The sequence below is a fragment of the Pelmatolapia mariae genome, linkage group LG3_W, assembly GCF_036321145.2.
Source record: "Pelmatolapia mariae isolate MD_Pm_ZW linkage group LG3_W, Pm_UMD_F_2, whole genome shotgun sequence".
Taxonomy (NCBI): Eukaryota; Metazoa; Chordata; class Actinopteri; order Cichliformes; family Cichlidae; genus Pelmatolapia; species Pelmatolapia mariae.
In genome coordinates, this window is record NC_086229.1 from 17,461,354 (window position 1) to 17,479,820 (window position 18,467).

The window sequence follows — 18,467 nt, forward strand, 5'->3', positions numbered from 1 at the left end:
CCAGTTTGCTCACAGAGCATGAGTGTTCACGACAGCCATGAGCATCTCCAAGATGTTCTCAGATGTTGTCAGAGTCTCAGCACCCACAGCAGCCGCAAGCTTCTCCAAGATGTCATCAGTGCTGCATCTGATGAGCTCATTCTGAGAAACCACAGCTCGCTCAATCATTCCAATCAACATAGCGGGCAGCCTTGTGGGGATTTGAACAGCTGTTTCCGCTTTCTTTATTCTTCGATACACCAGGGCCAAGCCAGCGCCAGTCAGCAAGAACCCTGTTATCATGGTTCCAAATAGATAAAAGTCTTCAATGGGCTCTCCCGAACCCAGGCTTCTCGTCGAGAAGAGGGTCTCAATTGCTTTCAGGGACCAGTTGATCAAATCCATAATTCCTCTTGTAGGTTTTAGAGAACAGACTGTGAGACTCTCCCAGGGTAGAGGGAGAGAAGCAGACAAGACTAGACAGATACATGAGAAAGCCAAGCAGGAAAGATAAGGGAAGAGAAAGGGAGTGTGATCACCTTCGTCAAGAGCCAGAGAGACGATTTTAAATTTTAAATCAAACCTTTTATAGATCAAACATCCCATCCTGCAGCACACACACCACTACATTTCTCATTAAAATATTGATCAGACTAATTTTTTGATTTATCTTTGATTAAGAACAACTTATTGTTACAAAATAGTTAAACGCTCTGTATTAGCGGTTTTTTACTCACAGAAGGTGAAATAAGATAAGATAAGATAAGATGGCCTTTATTAGTCCCACAGGTGGGAAATTTGTTTTGTTACAGCAAAAGTGCAAAGTTATGTAGCAGAAATTAGAAAACACTGGAATGCAATAAAATAAAATAAAATACTATGTACAATAGAATAAAATAAAATAGAATAGAATAATATATACAATAGAATAAAATAGAAATACAAATACTATATACAACTGAGTAGGAAAATACAAAAACAACACTTTGTCAGAAGAAGAATTGCACATATAGCAGTCTTATTGCACATGTGTGGGTTTGTGTGTTTGATCAGCTGCAAAAGTCTTTATTGTAGTCTTTATTGTTTATTGTAAATATTAAGACCTTTTAACCTCTCAGCTGTGATTTAAAGGCAACCAGAGTGAACTCTTTCTACACCAGGTCTCACAACAACAGTAACATAGACCAAGTTTAAGTAATAGTTTAGTGATACACTAACAATGACATCATTGTTCCAGTAGGAGGCAGTAATACACTAAACTGCATGTGCAGTAGCCCAGTAAGTTACCTGAATATCTCTCTCTCTCTCTCTCTCTCTCACACACACACACACACACGCACACACACACACACACACACACACACACACACACACACACACACACACACACACACACAGAGTACTGATACTAATCATTCGCTCTCAAATCTGAGATAAATGCAACATTTGTAAACTCCTTGAAGCATCTCTGTGACCTAAAACAGAGACTCTGCTGTTTCTGTATACCTGACATTCTTGTGTTTAATAAGGTTTACTAAGAGATGATGTTCCTTTGGTATAACTGAGCTGCTCACATATCTTTGATTTGAATAAACACACTGATTAGAGAGAAATACCAGGTGACTCAAGACCTTTGCACGGTAATGTCTGGCTTACAGTGTCTGTGAAGGTTCTCAGTCATCCAGGTCATTGTAGTCTAAGGAGCTTGGAAAGAAAAGCGTCTGAGCTCGTTGTTAAACCTGGCCCCACCCTATCATGTGATTTCCTGAGGTCAGATGGCCCACTCACATTCTGGGCCATCTTTGGTCTTCTTTGAGTCTTCAAGCAACTCAAAGAAGTCCAGACGCTTTTCTTTCCAAGCTCCTTAGACTCTGACTTACAGTGATTTTTCGGGAAAGAGCTGTGTGTGAGGAAGTGTTGTAGATCTAAACCTGTGTGTGGATTGTGATTATTGAAGTGTAGCTGGGCCCAGCATGCAGTGAACACACCAGTCAAACAAACTGAAGGTGAAAAGAGGTCGAACACAGCACAGATCACCCAGTGTGAGCGCACATATCCAAGAGTATGCACCCACAGACACTCACAAACTGATGCTGTTATGACAAATATCACAGCAGGTGGCTTTTAATCTGAAACTTTTCTTAGAGTCATTAAACTGTATTTCCCCTTTCCTGGCCTTTTTCCTCAAAACTTTTTAGGGAGCTGCTAATATTTATTTCGTCTTTCTAAGATGTTTTTCTGTTGTTTTTCTAATTAACCCCTTTCCAGCACATTTGACTTTACTTTAAATGACGAGCTTTTAATTTGAAACTTGACTGTTTTTCTTCTTCTGTGGTTTTAAATACTTTTCTTTTTGGATATTGCATTATGTTTATTAACATATGAAATCAGGTTTCCCTTTAATAAACATTTCTGGTGTCACTGTAACATGTTTCCTTTTCTGGGGCTTTTTATGTGACATGTTGCAGCTCTGGTACTCTGTGCTTCCCTTTTCTTTTAATATTAAACCTTTGGCTCGAGCCACTGCAGCTTTTCCAGAGCACACTAAATGATCACACTGCAGACTCTGACATATTTGGGTTTAATCTCAGGGGATGTTTGGACCTAATCAGCCAGGGTTTCAGGTGTGCTCATTGTGAAACCTGGCCCCACCTTGTCATGTGAATTCCTGAGGTCAGATGGCCCAGGATGTGAGTGGGCATTAAGGCGTCTGGGAAGGGACCTCAAAACTGGATTATAGATGGCAGACAGTTGGTGTCGTAAACCACCGCCTCTGTTCAAAGATGGTCGCTCACAGTGGACATAGATGGCCTCTTTCACTCCTCTTTCAAACCATCTGTTCTCTCTGTCCAAAATGTGAACATTGGCATCCTCAAAAGAGTGACCTTTATCCTTAAGATGCAGATGGACTGCTTAGTCTTGTCCCGTGGAGGTGGCTCTTCTATGTTGTCCCATGCACTTGTGAAGTGGCTGTTTGGTCTCTCCAATGTAGAGGTCTGGGCATTCCTCGCTGCACTGTACAGCATACACCACATTGTTAAGTCTGTGTTTTGGAGTTTTGTCTTTCGGGTGAACCAGTTTCTGTCTGAGTGTGTTGCTGGGTCTGAAGTGCACTGGGATGTCGTGCTTGGAGAAAACTCTCCTGAGTTTCTCTGATACACCGGCTACATAAGGGATGACAACGTTGTTGCGTCTGTCTTTCTTATCCTCCCTCGCTGGTGTCTGATCTTCTTTTCTGTGCCTCTTTGTTGACTTTAAGAACGGCCAATTAGGATAACCGCATGTTTTGAGTGCTTCCTTTACGTGTGTGTGTTCCTTCTTTTTTCCCTCAGGCTTAGAGGGAACATGTTCTGCCCGGTGGTGTAGGGTCCTGATTACTCCCAGTTTGCGTTCCAGAGGGTGATGGGAGTCAAAGAGGAGGTACTGGTCCGTGTGTGTGGGCTTCCGGTAAACTTCGATGTTGAGGTTGCCATTCTCTTCAATGTGCACGGAGCAGTCCAGGAAAGGCAAACAGTTGTCCTTTGTGTCTTCCCTGGTGAACTTGATGTTCTTATCCACAGCGTTTATGTGCGCAGTGAAGGATTCCACTTCTCGTGTCTCGATTTTGACCCATGTGTCATCTACATATCTGTACCAGTGGCTGGGTACTCTTCCTTTGAAAGAGCCAAGAGCCTTCCTTTCTACTTCCTCCATGTAAAGGTTGGCTACAATAGGTGATACGGGGGAGCCCATGGCACAGCCATGTTTTTGTCTGTAGAAGCCTTCGTTGTATTTGAAGTATGTTGTGGGAAGGCAGAGGTCTAACAGTGTGCAGATCTGATCGGGTGTGAAGTTGGTCCTGTCTTCCAAGGCGCTGTCTTCTTGTAGTCGTTTTCTGACAGTCTCCACTGCCTCCGTGGTGGGTATGCAAGTGAAGAGAGAGACTACATCAAAGGACACCATGGTTTCATCTGGATCCAGGGTAAGTTTCTGGACCTTGTCTGTGAAGTCGGTGGAGTTCTTGATGTGATGTGGGGTGTTCCCCACAAGAGGTGCTAGGACGGTTGCAAGGTGTTTAGCAATGTTATAAGTGGCTGAGTTTATGCTACTGACTATGGGTCTGAGTGGGACCTCTTCCTTGTGGATTTTAGGAAGTCCATAAATGCAGGGTATGGCATCCCCTGGATAAAGGCGGTGATTTGTAATGCGGTCAATGATTTTGTCCTTTCCGAGGTCTTGAAGGCAAGCTATAACTTTCTTTTTGTAGCTGCTCGTGGGGTCTCGCTTTAAAGCTTCGTAGGTATTGTTGTCCCTGAGGAGAGTAGTGATCTTTGTGTGGTAATCTGTTGTGTTTAGGACCACGGTGCACCTTCCCTTATCCGCTGGTAATATAGTGATGTTGTGGTCTTTGCTCAGGGAAGCGACGGCCTTCTTTTCTTGTAATGTAAGGTTAGACGGAGGGACTTTCGCACTGGAGAGGGTGGCTGAGACTTTCATCCTGATTTGCTCTGCTTCTGTCTGTGATAATTTATTAATCCGTATGGCGGTTTTTGTGGCTGTGACGAGGTCCACTATGGGCAACTGTTGCGGAGAAATGGCGAAATTGAGTCCTTTGGCTAAAACACTCTTTTCAGGTTCAGTGAGATTCCCGTCTGAAAAGTTCTTTATCCATTTCTCCCGACTTCAGGTGTGTTTTCTTCTCTGAGTATTGTGGGTTCAGACTGAGGAGTGTGGGTTTTTGAAAGCAAGTTGTGAAATTTCTTGCGTTGTCTTTCTTTTCCATTAGAGTGTTGGGCCCGCTGAGCCTTGTCCACAAACTTGTGAACCTCTTCTAGGATTGGAGAGGGTAGAAGGGTTTCCAGTTCCTGCAGAGTCTGGCTGATCTTGATCTGGAGGGCATCTATAGTGAAATGGACCTGTCTTATCCTTTCGCGTGGTTTTGTGCTCTCTGTAGAATCAAGTCTGCTCTGTGTCCCCTGACTGTGGATCTAAGGTGCAGGCTCTTAGGAACAACTCTGCTTTGTCTGCATCTTAGGTTGAAATGAAGGTGGCTCCTATAATCCGCCAGTTTCCTTGATTCCCTTTCATACTCCCGTACCAGTTGAAGGGTGTTCCTCCCAAAGTCGGATGGCGCGATATGGCAACTTCGCTTCTGTCAGTCTGCCCCAGGGCAGCTGTGGCTACAACTGTAGCTGCCTCCACCAGTGTGAGTTTGCAAAGCAAACTCCTTTGGGACTCTCGGCCATTTGACTCTAGAACTGAAGAAGCTTCTCGGATGAGAGGTGAAACGTCTTCAAGCAACTTAAACAAGTCCAGATGCTTTTCTTTGCAAACTCCTTTGACTATGATGACCTGGATGACTGAGAACCTTCACAGACAGATGAAAGTTATGATAGATAAAAGTTTCTGTAGGACACATCATGTGGACAGTCTGGTAATCCCTGATTATTTTAATGTAAAACCCCAGACAGCTCTAGAGAAAGTTTCAGATTAAAAGCCCTGGAGTGTTTTACATGTTATTCTGTTGGATTAAATCTGATGGAGCTGATTTATAAACACTTCCCTGCCAGGTATCAGGTGACCTGCAGAGACTGATCCTACAAACAATCCACATCTCAGAAACAGAGTAAACCAAACTGCACCACAGTGATCAGACTAAACCTTCATGACATGAACACAGCTCCTCAGTAAAAACTATGAACCAGCAGAGAGACTACACCCAGCACCGTACACTCCCTCTCTGACACAGTACACTGTAACAACGATAGCAAGTAATTGTTGAATTTATTAAAGTTTCAAACAAACTGACTCAGAAATAAAACTTTCCACTTAAAATCTAAAAAGGTTTTCTGCCCAACAAATTTCTTTTACTGATATCCTAACTAAGATTTTCTATAGAACATAACAAAGCTCATCAACTATTGAGCAGATTTTTTGACTCAAGTTGGGAACCAGTTGGAAACCCCATAGGCTACTGACATGTGCATGCCTGAACAAGTTTAAACTACACTGTAAAAAAATTGTAATATAAAAGTATTCTACTGTGTATTTTACAGTTTGTACTGTTTTTCTAGAATATCATTAGATTTACATAAATAGACTGGGGGTTTACATTTCAAGTGTTAAATAACATAAAATCACTTTAAATGTAATAAAACATACTTTTCTTGTTTTTTAAATATATTTGTCTATACATATGCATATTTAGATTGTTAAAATACATTCACAAATGTATCATAATTTCACAAATGTTTGTCCATTATTTGAAAGACTGAACTGTTCAATTCAAATGTAATGCTATGGAAAAATATATAAAGTGATTCTTATAAACTTTTTTTTTACATCAAATAATGTTATTTAGGGCGATCGTGGCTCAAGAGTTGGCAGTTCGTCTTGTAATCAGAAGGTTGCCAGTTCGAGCCCCAGCTCGGACAATCTCGGTCGTTGTGACCTTGGGCAAGACACTTCACCTACCGCCTACTGGCGATGGCCAGAGGGGCGGATGGTGCGATATGGCAACTTCGCTTCTGTCAGTCTGCCCCAGGGCAGCTGTGGCTACAACTGTAGCTGCCTCCACCAGTGTGAGAGTGAATGAACAGTGGAATTTGTAAAGCGCTTTCAGGGTCTTGAAAAGCGCTATATAAATGCAATCCATTTTTATTTAAACCAACTGTTAACTGTATATTTCTGTACATTCAAGTATTATTAATCATATTGCTGCATTCATTGACCTTGTTTATAGGTAATTTCATTGTTTAATCACGTTAAAATGTTCCTAATTTAATGTTTAAAAGCACTTGGAAATGGCAAAATCCCATGTAAAATTAGGGCAACAAACTGTATTGCCATTACTAAAATTAACTGTATTTTTATGAGAAAGTTATTTTCTGTCATTTTATGGCATTATTTTGGCGCTCCAGCTGCCGGAATATTACAGGTTTTTTTTAGGATTTTTTTTTTTTTTAAACAGTGTAGGACTAGTGATGTGTGATACCACTGATTTCCTTTCCGATCCGATAACAAGTAAAATTCAGGGTGGTATCAATGATACTGATACCGATGCCGATACTTTGTACAGAAACTTAATGTTTCATTGTATTTCATAATAGAATACATAATTGTATTATGTAATTGTAATAATAATATAATAATATAGCTTCATAATGAATACAGGACATCAGACTACTTGTTCTTATCACTTAATAATGCAGAATTATTATATAGAAATAAAAAACTGAAGTTGTGCGCTATTCGAACACCTTGCCTGCCTGCAGCACTAAAGGACTCAGTGAGAGACGTCTGTCTCACCCTTGCAGCACCCTCTCCTGTCCCTCTCCTCCTCTTCAGTTCGCCTCAACATACGCGCGTCACATTCTGTGATATGATTTACTCTGAGGTGTTTGACGAGGTTAGTGGTGTTGCCACAACACCTCACTGTCTTGCCACATGTATCGCAAACTGCATCTTGGCTGTTTGTGGAGGTAAAATACGTCCACGCATGACTCCTTTTACATTCAACCATTGTTGTGCGCATGCCAGGGGCTGGGACACATTTATACAGCCATATTTTACATATGACTATGAAAGGCGTAACAGAAAGTAGTTCCTTCCAATTTAGATGATGTGAATGATAGAGTTTCTTTCCACTGTGTTCCTGTTAATGATAAACTACAGTCGTGGCCAAAGGTTTTGAGAATGACACAAATACTGGTTTTCACAAAGTTTGCTGCTTCAGTTTTAATAAAAGCAATTTCCATATACTCTAAAATGTTTTGGAGAATGATCAGATGAATTGCAAAATCCTTCTTTGCCATGAAAATTAACTTAATCTCAAAAAATTCAAATTCCACTGCATTCATCATTCAGCATTTCATGCCATAAAATGACCTGCTGAGATCATTTCGATAATGTTCTCATCAACTCAGGTGAGAATGTTGATGAGCACAAGGCTGGAGATCATTATGTTATGCTGACTGAGTTAGAATAAAAGGAGGGTGATGCTTGAAATCGTTCCTATTAAACATGGTTACCAAAGCAAGGAAACACATGTAGCCATCATTGTGTTGCATAAAAATGGCTTCACAGGCAGGGACGTTGTTGCTACTAAGACTGCACCTAAATCAACCATTTATCAGATCATCAAGAACTTCAAGGAAAGAGGTTCAATTATTGTGAAGACGGCTTCAGGGCGCCCAAGAAAGTCCACCAAGCGCCAGGATGGTCTCCTAAAGATGATTCAGCTTCAGGATCAGAGCGCCACCAGTGCAGAGCTTGCTCAGGAATGGTAGCAGGCAGGTGTGAGCGCATCTCCACACACAGTGAGGCGAAGACTTTTGGCAGATGGCCTGGTGTCAAGAAGGGCAGCAAAGAAGCCACTTCTCTCCAAAAGAACCATCAGGGACGAACTGATATTCTGCAAAAAGTGCAACGAGTGGACTGCTGAGGGCTGGGGTAAAGTCATTTTCTCTGATAAAGCCCCTTTCTGATTGTTTGGGGCATCTGGAAAAAAGACTGTCCAGAGAAGAAAAGGTGAGCGTTACCATCTGTCCTGTGTCATGCCAACAGTAAAGCATCCTGAGACCTTTCATGTGTGGGGCTGCTTCTCATCCAATTGTGAGTGGGCTCACTCACAATTTTGTCCCAAAACAGCCATGAATAAAGAATGGTACCAAAACATCGTCTGAAAGCAACTTCTTCCAACCATCCAAGAACAGTCTGATGAAGAACAATGCATTTTCCAGCATGATGGAGCACCATGCCATATGGCCAAAGTGATACCTAAGTAGCTCGGGGAATAAATCATTTTGGGTCCATGGCCAGGATACTCCCGAGACCTCAGTCCAATTGAGAACTTGTGGTCAATTCTCAAGAGGCAGGTGGACAAACAAAAACACATTAATCCTGACTCCAAGGAGTGATTATGAGAGAATGGGTTACTATCGGTTAGGATTTGGCCCAGAAGTTGATTGACAACATGCCAAGACCAACTGCAGACGTCTTGAAATAGAAGGGCCAACACTGCAAATATTGACTCTTTGCATAAATGTGATGTAATTCTCAGTAAAAGCATTTGAAACGTATAAGGTGCTTCTAATTATACTTCAATACATCACAGAAACAACTGACACAAAGATCTAAAAACACCGACGTAGCAAACTTTGTGAAAACGAATATTTGTGTCATTCTCAAAACTTTTGGCCACGACTGTACAAATTTACCCCAAAGCACTAAAATATCGATATTTGAGAATTGATTCTAGAATATAAATTACTGGTATCGGAAGAATCCATATTTCAATATTGATCCGCACACCACAAACTAGGACAAACGGATCTTGGAGTTCTGATCCTGAGCAGACTTGAGCTGTGTGATGGTGGTCGGTCAGCATGTTCTGTGTTGAAAACTTCCTAAGAAAGATTGACCAGTTGGTCAACATGTGAAGTTGGATGTGAACTGCAGTTTTCGACCATTACGGATTTTCGCGTGGTCTGCAGTTGGACTGTAGTATTTGGACATTTTCTGGACACATGCGGGAGCTGCCAACCATTTGAACTATAGCCAGTAAGTTAACTTAGGGTGTTAGGATTTACTTCACGCGTCTAAAGACATATTCAGCCCTTCACCTACTTCTATGCTAAGGTTTCAGCTCAGAGTATCAGTCCAGCTTGTTCGAACTCTGCAAACAGTAATGTTTGATACTGTTTAATGTCAAACACTGAAATTCAGACAGACCTTTATCTCTGACGACATCTCACACTGGCTTTTTTACTGCATGTCTGCCGTGGTAAAACTTATTTGCTTATTACCGGTTTTGTAAGCAGTTTTAATGTTATCACTGAGTGGAGACGTGATGGTAACACTCACCAACAAAAAAAAACTTTCATGGGTTGTTGTAGGACAGACATGTGCACCAATTATATGACAGTGATATAAGTAACTTGCATATTGTCTGACATTGTTTTTTCATCTTTTCAAGAGTCACCGTTTATCTGGAGCTGCACTGTTTATTGTAAGTTAAATGTCACAAATTAAAGTTGTACTTCATGCTCTGTGTTGCTACATTTTCAGAGCTTTTTACATAATGACAAAAAGGAGACAATATTTAAGGATTGTGTGTTATAGATTACACATTGCAGATAGTATTATTTTTTTCATAGTTGTTGTATTTTTATGAAGCTTTTTTTTAGTTTTACATGTTGCTGGGTCTGACCAGTGCTTTTTTTTCATAACTATAAAAGAGTTCTAATTTTGCATTGTGTATAAATACACCACATTACTATACTAATTGAAATGCTTGTTTTCCACTGAATACTCTTTAGACATCGGACATCGTGTCCCACTGAAAGACAGCAGCACTGAGAGGCCTGCTCGTTTTCCTTGGAGAAAATGCAACAGAGGTTTTCCTGAAGTGCTTGGTGAGTCCAAAAAATGTAATGCAACTAAAACTAATTCCTATAAGATATTTTAAAGGATGTGTTCATCCAAAGTGGAAATGTACACCACCTCAGTGCAGTCCAGAAAATGTCATGGTGAGCATTGCATATGTCATAACTCTAGCTCCTATTTTCTGCTGTTAGTGGATGTTCCAGGGAAAAAAAATATTTTTGTACAAAACTCATCAAAAGGTTGGTGGGTGAAAGCTACTGTTTTATCAATTAAAGGAAAATAAGCGTTTTCTATTTAAAACCTCCATGAGTCAAATGGCCAGCATGGTTTGGAGGTTTAAGTTAAAATCTGTAGAAATGTATTTTGTCTTTAGTTTTTCTTCACTTTCAATAATTCATCTTTTACTTTTCTTCAGGACACTGACATTTTGGAACCAGTGTTGAATAGTGCATCTGTTGCCAACCTCACCATCCTAAGAGATGATGATTCCTGTACATCTGTGTGAGACCATGCTGTTGTCCAGACCCCTCTCCTGCTCTGCCATACCTCTTTGGCCTTCTGTATGCTCTTAACATTGATTATTTGAAGCAGATGAGTTCTACCTTTGAAGGAGGTCAGGCCATAATTTTTTGATTTGTGGCTCTCAAGATTCACAGCGCATAGAGTCTCTGAAAACAAACCTATCACTTTTGACCTGGAAGGACGAAGGTCAAGCGGATAAATCATTATTAGAAATGTCAATTTTAGTCAGAGGAATCTAGGTTCTTGACTATATATGATGAGATTTTGTCATGTAGTATTTTAAAAGATTTGTTAAAGTGTTGACCATTTCACATAAAGCACAGACCTGGTGTTTTAGTTCCCAGTTCATTGACAGTAATATCTCTAAAAACCTTTAACTACGCCCGTGTAAAATGGCAGTGTCTGTGTATGCAGCCAATAACTCGTCACACTATCTATTTCATGTGCAAGTGTTTAAGTTCAGCTTTACAAGACAGTAATAAGATTTCAGATAAAATTCAGTTGTGCATTGTTTTACTCAATATATATTTACTGAGCATTTTTCAAATATGATAACAACAAACATTTTCCTTAATTTATATAGGAAAATTTTCAACTCAAGAATTGTACGATTATTCTTAATTATTATTAAAACGGTGCAGTGAAGCACCATCAGAAAACGGTGGTTTACATCTCTGTTACAGGAAACCTGAAGAGTTAAAACACAAGAAAAGAAAATCTAAACGTTACAGAAGAAGTACATGGCCAGTTAGAAATGTCATGTGACAGACAGTCAGCAATTAATAGTCCAATGGTGCTCCACTGTTTCATGAGAAATACAGATTTCTCCCTGCACACTGGCCACTCCAAGCGGTTCATGTCTGGAAACCTGTGTGAACAGATGGCTAAAGAGCTGTGTGAGGGCAGAATGGAACCAGTTGTATGGACGTCAGCGAAGGCAGCAGATCTGATGGATGTTGGAGATCCTGAGCCAAGCCACCTTCCAAATTTGGCCACTCTGCGAAAAGCCAAACAAGAGAAAAAAGACTTGGAATTAGGAGATAAGGACCCCATTGTGACTCTGCAATTATTAAAATATAGTGTTCCTCACAGTGGTAGCATCTCAGATATTGGACTGGACAGGTTTTTCTGTCACTACTGGAGTCAAACACAGATGCATGTTTACAAGACATTGTCAAAAAAAATCTCCCCCAACTGTGTGTTTTGATGCAACCGGTTCAGTTATGAAAAAACTGCTGACAACAAATGGCAAAGCTGGCCATATCTTCCTTTATCAAGGTATTCTGACAGAAAACAAATGCCCCAGTGTCCCAGTGGTGCAAATGCTATCAGAGAAACATAATGTTAATGCCATCGCAAACTGATTGACAGAATGGATTCATGCAGGTGCACCTGTGCCAAAGGAAGCTGTGAGTGACTTTTCTTTGGCAATTCTGGGAGCTCTGGTCTAGGCTTTCACTCCTCATCCTGATCTGAAGTCCTACCTTAATGAATGATTTCATGTCCTTCTTGGAACCCAGTCTGCCAAACTCCCCCCTTGTTTTATCAGGGTTGATGTTGCGCATTGCATCAAGATGATATGCCATAGGGACTGCCTGAAGAAGAAAACACACCGTGTTAAAGATTTCTTTGTCAGGTCATTAGCAAAACGTCTTCTGTCACAGTGCTTGGACCATGCAAAACAGCTCCTACGTGCTATCACTGTTGTGGCCCTCAGTGAGGCAGAAGGTGATGACAGTTCTGGAGCCCCTCTTCCTTCAGAAAGGTGCAAGAAATACCTGAAAGCCCAAATTGCTCAAGACTCCATCATCATTCCAGATGAACAGACGGAGGAAAGTGAGAGAGTGGATTCAGTGGATGAGATCCAGACTGACCTACGACAGTGGGTAACAGAAATATGTGAGGAGAGCAGGTCACTTGCTGCAGCACACGGGGATAGAGATAATATTCACTTTCTCCCTGAGATTATTCCTCATATAATAAGACTGGGAAGTTACTCGCCACTCTGGACAGGAATAATGGTCCCTCTCTTCCAAAGCACCAGCATCACAGCAAGTTCAGCCACTGTTGAAGCTGAGTTCAAAAACATAAAACATGGCCTTTTCAAACATGAAAACTTGCCTGTTCGAGTCGATCGCTTCATTGCTCGTCATCTTTCCTTCATCGAGGGAAATATGCGGATTTGTTCTGCAAAAGAAAAGATCAAAGATGAGGCAACAGTGGGATCACTAAAAATCATAGATGCCAATTCTGGATCCATGACGGCTCACAGTGCAGAAGACAAAATAAAAATGGATGCTCACCCGTTTGTGGGATCTGATGCTGCCACAAACATTCTTCCGGCTGATGGGGATGCAGCTGAGAACTGTAGGGGCAGAGCTGTTCCACACAAAAAAAGGAAGAGGACTTCCTACCTCTCTCCATGTACCCAATGGCTCCATGCAGATGAAACTTTTGGGGCAAAAAGAATGAAGGTGGGATTATTAAAAAATGGAAACCTCCATCAGCCTATTAGATTAGGGGAATCAACAGTGTCTGTGCTCAATACCTAAGATAAGATAAGATAAGATAAGATAAGATAAGATAACCTTTATTAGTCCCACACGTGGGAAATTTGTTTTGTCACAGCAGGAAGTGGACAGTGCAAAAGTTATGGAGCAAAAATTAGAATAAAAATAAAATAAGAATAAATACAGTACACAACTGTACAGAATAAAATAAAATAAAATACTATATACAGTAGAATAAAATATACAATAAGATAAAAATAGAATACAAATGCTATATACAACTGAGTAAAAATACAACGATGCCAGAAAAGATTATTGCACATTAGTGTTATTGCACATTTGTGGATGTGTGTGTTTGATCAGTTAAAGTCTTTGTTGTGGAGTCTGACAGCAGTGGGGAGGAAAGACCTGCGAAATCTCTCCGTCCCACACCGTGGGTGCCGCAGTCTCCCACTGAAGGAGCTGCTCAGTGCTGTCACAGTCTCATGCATGGGGTGGGAGATGTTGTCCAACAGGGATGACAGCTTAGCCACCATTTTCCTGTCACTCACCACCTCCACTGGGTCCAGAGAGCATCCTAGAACAGAGCTGGCTCTGCGGATCAGCCTGTTCAGTCTCTTCCTGTCCCCAGCAGAGATGCTGCCTCCCCAGCAGATCACACCATAAAAGATGGCTGAGGCCACCACAGAGTCATAGAAGGTCTTCAGGAGTGGGCCCTCCACTCCAAACGACCTGAGTCTCTGCAGCAGGTACAGTCTGCTCTGCCCTTTCCTGTAGAGGGCGTCTGAGTTATGAGTCCAGTCCAGTTTGTTGTTCAGATGAACACCAAGGTACCTGTAGCTGTCCACAGCCTCAATGTCCATACCTTGGATGTTCACTGGTTGCAGTGGAGGATGCTTGTGCCTGCGGAAGTCTACCACCAGCTCCTTGGTTTTACTGGCATTGATCTGGAGGTAGTTCAGCTGGCACCAGTCCACAAAGTCTTGGGTCAGTTCTCTGTACTCCTTGTCGTCCCCATCAGTGATGAGGCCGACTATTGCAGAGTCATCAGACAACTTCTGCAGGAAGCACTGGGTGGAGTAGTGGGAGAAGTCTGCAGTGTAGATGGTGAAGAGGAACGGAGCCAGAACCGTTCCCTGTGGGGCCCCTGTACTGCAGACGACCCTGTCCGACACACAGCCCTGAGTCCTTACATACTGTGGTCGGACGGTCGGTGAGGTAGTCCAAAATCCAGGTAGTGAGGTGATGGTCCACTCCAGAGTTCTCCAGCTTGTCCTTCAGAACCGAGGGAAGAATAGTGTTGAAGGCACTGGAGAAATCAAAGAACATGATTCTCACAGTGCTCCTAGCGGTCTCCAGGTGAGCCAGGGAACGGTGCACAAGGTGAATGACGGCATTATCCGCTCCAATGCCAGGCTGGTAGGCAAACTGAAGTGGGTCCAGTGATGAGCTCACAAGGCGCCGAAGCTGAGCCAGGACCAGCCACTCCAGGGTCTTCATCAGGTGGGATGTCAGAGCCACCGGCCTGTAGCTGTTGAGGTCCTTCGGGCGTGAAGTCTTTGGCACTGGTACAACACAGGAGGTTTTCCAGAGCTGTGGAACTCTTCCCAGCCTCAGGCTCAGGTTGAAGAGGTGCTCCATCACACCACACATTTGGTCCGCGCAGGACCTGACGACCCTCGAGCTGATGCCATCTGGACCCGCTGTCTTCTTGCCATTAATCCTCCTCAGTTCCCTCCGAACCTGGGTGGTTGAGTGAGACAGGCTGGAGCCTTGTGTTGAGTGTGTATTGGATGCTGTTGTTGGGGGTGGGGAGGAGTGAGCAGGGTGACTAGAGGAGGTGTGAAGTGTCTGAGGTGTCAGAGGTGGAACAGCAGCAGTGGGGGTGGGTGAGTTTGCAGCCGATGTTGGAGACTGCCTCATAGCTGAATCAAATCTGTTGAAGAAATGATTCAGTTCATTTGCCCACCTCACATCCCTCCCAGGCAGAGAGTTCTGATGTTTGTGGCCTGAGATCGTTCTGAGGCCTCTCCAGACTTCACCAACGTTATTTTGCTGAAGCTGGTTCTCCATCTTTTGCCTCTAGCTATCCTTCCCATTCCTTATCAGTCCCCTCAACTCTCTCTGCACCCTTTTCAACTCCTCTTTGTCTTTGGATTTGAAGGCCCTCCTCTTCTGCTTGAGGACAGCTTTAATTTCTGGGGTAATCCAAGGTTTGTTGTTGGAGAAACACCGTACAGTCCTGGTAGGTACGGTGTTATCCACACAGAAATTAATATAGTCAGTAATGCATGTAGTAAGGCTGTCAATGTCCTCTCCGTGGTCGTCACAGATCACCTCCCACACAGTGGACTCAAAACAATCCTTAAGAGCCTCATCGCTCTCCTCCGACCATCTCTGCACTGTGCGGGTGGCTGGTGGCTCCCTGCGCACTAAGGGCTCATACACAGGGACAAGGTGCACCAGGTTACGATCAGATCTGCCCAGGGGAGGGAGAGGTGATGAACTGTATGCCTCTTCTGCATTGCCATACAGTAAGTCCAGTGTTTTATTGTCTCTGGTTGGGCATGTCACATACTGGGTGAAGGTGGGCAGTGTGGAGTCCAGTGAGGCATGATTGAAGTCTGATATTATGAGAAGGGCTCTCGGAGATTGTGTTTGCAGTCTGCTGACCACTGAGTGGAGAGAGTCACAGGCTGCATCCGCGTAGGCCGAGGGGGTAGTACGGACGCATGCTAACGGCTATCAGCTCAATGTCTCTGCTGCAGAGTTGTTCTTTCACAGTACTGTGCCCAGGGTTACACCATCTGTCATTCACAAACACTTTCAGTCCCCCTCCTTTCCTCTTACCGCTCTCTCTCGTCCTGTCCGCTCACAGCAGCTGGAATCCCGGTAGTGTCACGCTCGTGTCCGGAGTTAGCGGTGTTAGCCACGACTCCGTTAGCATCATGATGCTACATTGCTGGTACTTCCTCTGTGACCAGGTTAGCGATGTGAGCTCATCGATCTTATTGGGCAAATATCTTACATTTCCAATAATTACAGAAGGAAGAGAAGGTCGATAACGTCTCCTTCTCGGGCGACGGCGCTCCTTCCCAACACCCCCGTCTTTTCCTCCTCAGCTCACTGGGAATGTCGGGTCTGTCCGCCGGCAATACTGCTGCGGGACGCAGCGCTAACAGCTGATCCCTACTGTAAACAAAGGATCCCTGTTCTGGGTCCCCAGACACGGGCGAAAAAAGTGCCTGTGCATTTGATGCATTTTTTCCAGTGCTTATGTTGTGCCTTCTGTGACAGCTCCACATTTCAAAATGCTGTTCTGAAGGACAGTGAAAACCCAGTCCTGCAGCTGGTGAAAGCCATTGCCACAGATGGTGTGACCCAACAAACCTACAGGAGGAGAGCAGAGCTGCTTAGTGTAATGTTTGAAGCTGTCTCGTTGAGGTCTGGTACGATCCAAATCGATGCTCAGTGCAATATCTCCGATGTAATTGCTAAGACAATGAGGAACATCTCAAGTGTTTATTTTACAAAACACTGCTCTTCACAGCACTGCTACCTCAGCAAAGGGATGACAAGGGAAGTGCCATTTGTTCCTCCTGCCATCTCTGTCCTCAAAGAGTCTGGTATAGCTCATCTTGGCACTGCTGTTGAAGCAGGACTTGGCCTACCTGCCTCAGGCCACTCTCCAATCCATCTCTGTGTCCATCAGAATTCAAAACAGGAGACAGCACCACAGGAAATGAGCTCTGTGCAGGGACAGTGACTCACAGCTACAACATCGGAGATATTGTGTGGATTGATACGGACCTTGCAAACCAAACAGAATTTCCATTGAGTGAATGTCCCTCCAACCTGGTTCTCCAAGGAAAGTTGTTCACTTTGAAAGCATGAATTGCTTTCCATGGAAAGATGAGCAGTGATGGTTTGGGGCATTACACTGCATACTGCAGGAGAGCTCCATGTGTGTGGGAGTTATATGATGACCTGGTAAATGGAGTGACAGGAGTGTCTGAAAAGGACAAAAATACAACCCCATGCTGTGTTATACACAGAATAGGCAACAGGCAACACTCAAGTTTATTTCTTTGGACTGTTTTCAGTTAGTGCTACCTGGAGGACTGTCAGCTCCCTGCAGCAGCTCTGGAGGACTGTTAACTGATGAAGAGCTCGGACTGAACAGCCTGCTTCATTACCGACTTCTTTGAATAAACATGACCAGGATCAGTCGCAGCACCTCAGACAAACATTTGTTGCACAGCAGCCGCCTTCACACCGACTGAGCTCCATCACAGCTTCAGAGCTCAGCTTACTAAAGTCCAAAGTTAATTTCCTCTCAGGTATATTACTTTCAGTAAAGTTTCACTTTTAGAGGCCTGACCAGCATCCTGCAGCATCTGGAGCAGCTGTGTGGTGCTGTGGTGCTCATGTCAAGAAGGATCAAAATCTGTGGGATGTTTCCAGCAGGGGTTATAACCTGCAGTTAGCAAGGTGTACCTAATAAAGTGGCAGTGTTTATGTCACAGTGCAGCACCATCAGAAAACGGTGGTTTACATCTCTGTTACAGGAAACCTGAAGAGTTAAAACACAAGAGAAGAAAATCTAAAAGTTACACAAAGAACATAAAAGAACTAAACTTCATAAAAACTTCACAAATGATGCTTTAAATGAAAAATACATCCCTGTAAATAATTCAAAACGGCACATATTAGAACCACCTTAACGAAAAACTCTGTAGCCGCTCACTGTGGTTTGTCCCAGCAGCTCTTAGGAAACAAACTGCTAACTTCAGTGTTAGCACACACTGTTAGTAAACTATGCAACACAGAATTCAGGTTTCAGTTGTGTTAAGTTGTGAAGTTGTGATGAAAGTTTTCTTACTGACACAGGTAGGATGGTCAGGCATCCTCTGTTCCTGCAAGGTTCATGAACTGTCACTTATAAAATGCTCCCAAACATCAACTACACTCAATAACTAAACGTGTGCAGGTTAAAGTGATGGACGCCCAGATCTGCACTCCAAATAAAAACAGACTAAAGGTGTTTCCTTCAGAAACAAAGACAATATTTACAAAGATCTCACAGGTAAA

At 42.9% G+C, this 18,467-nt stretch overlaps 1 pseudogene; it reads right to left on the minus strand.

The window, feature by feature from the left end:
- Positions 1–2,673: 2,673 nt before the first annotated feature.
- On the minus strand, positions 2,674–12,431 carry LOC135932631 (uncharacterized; annotated as a pseudogene).
- Between the last annotated feature and the right edge of the window lie 6,036 nt (positions 12,432–18,467).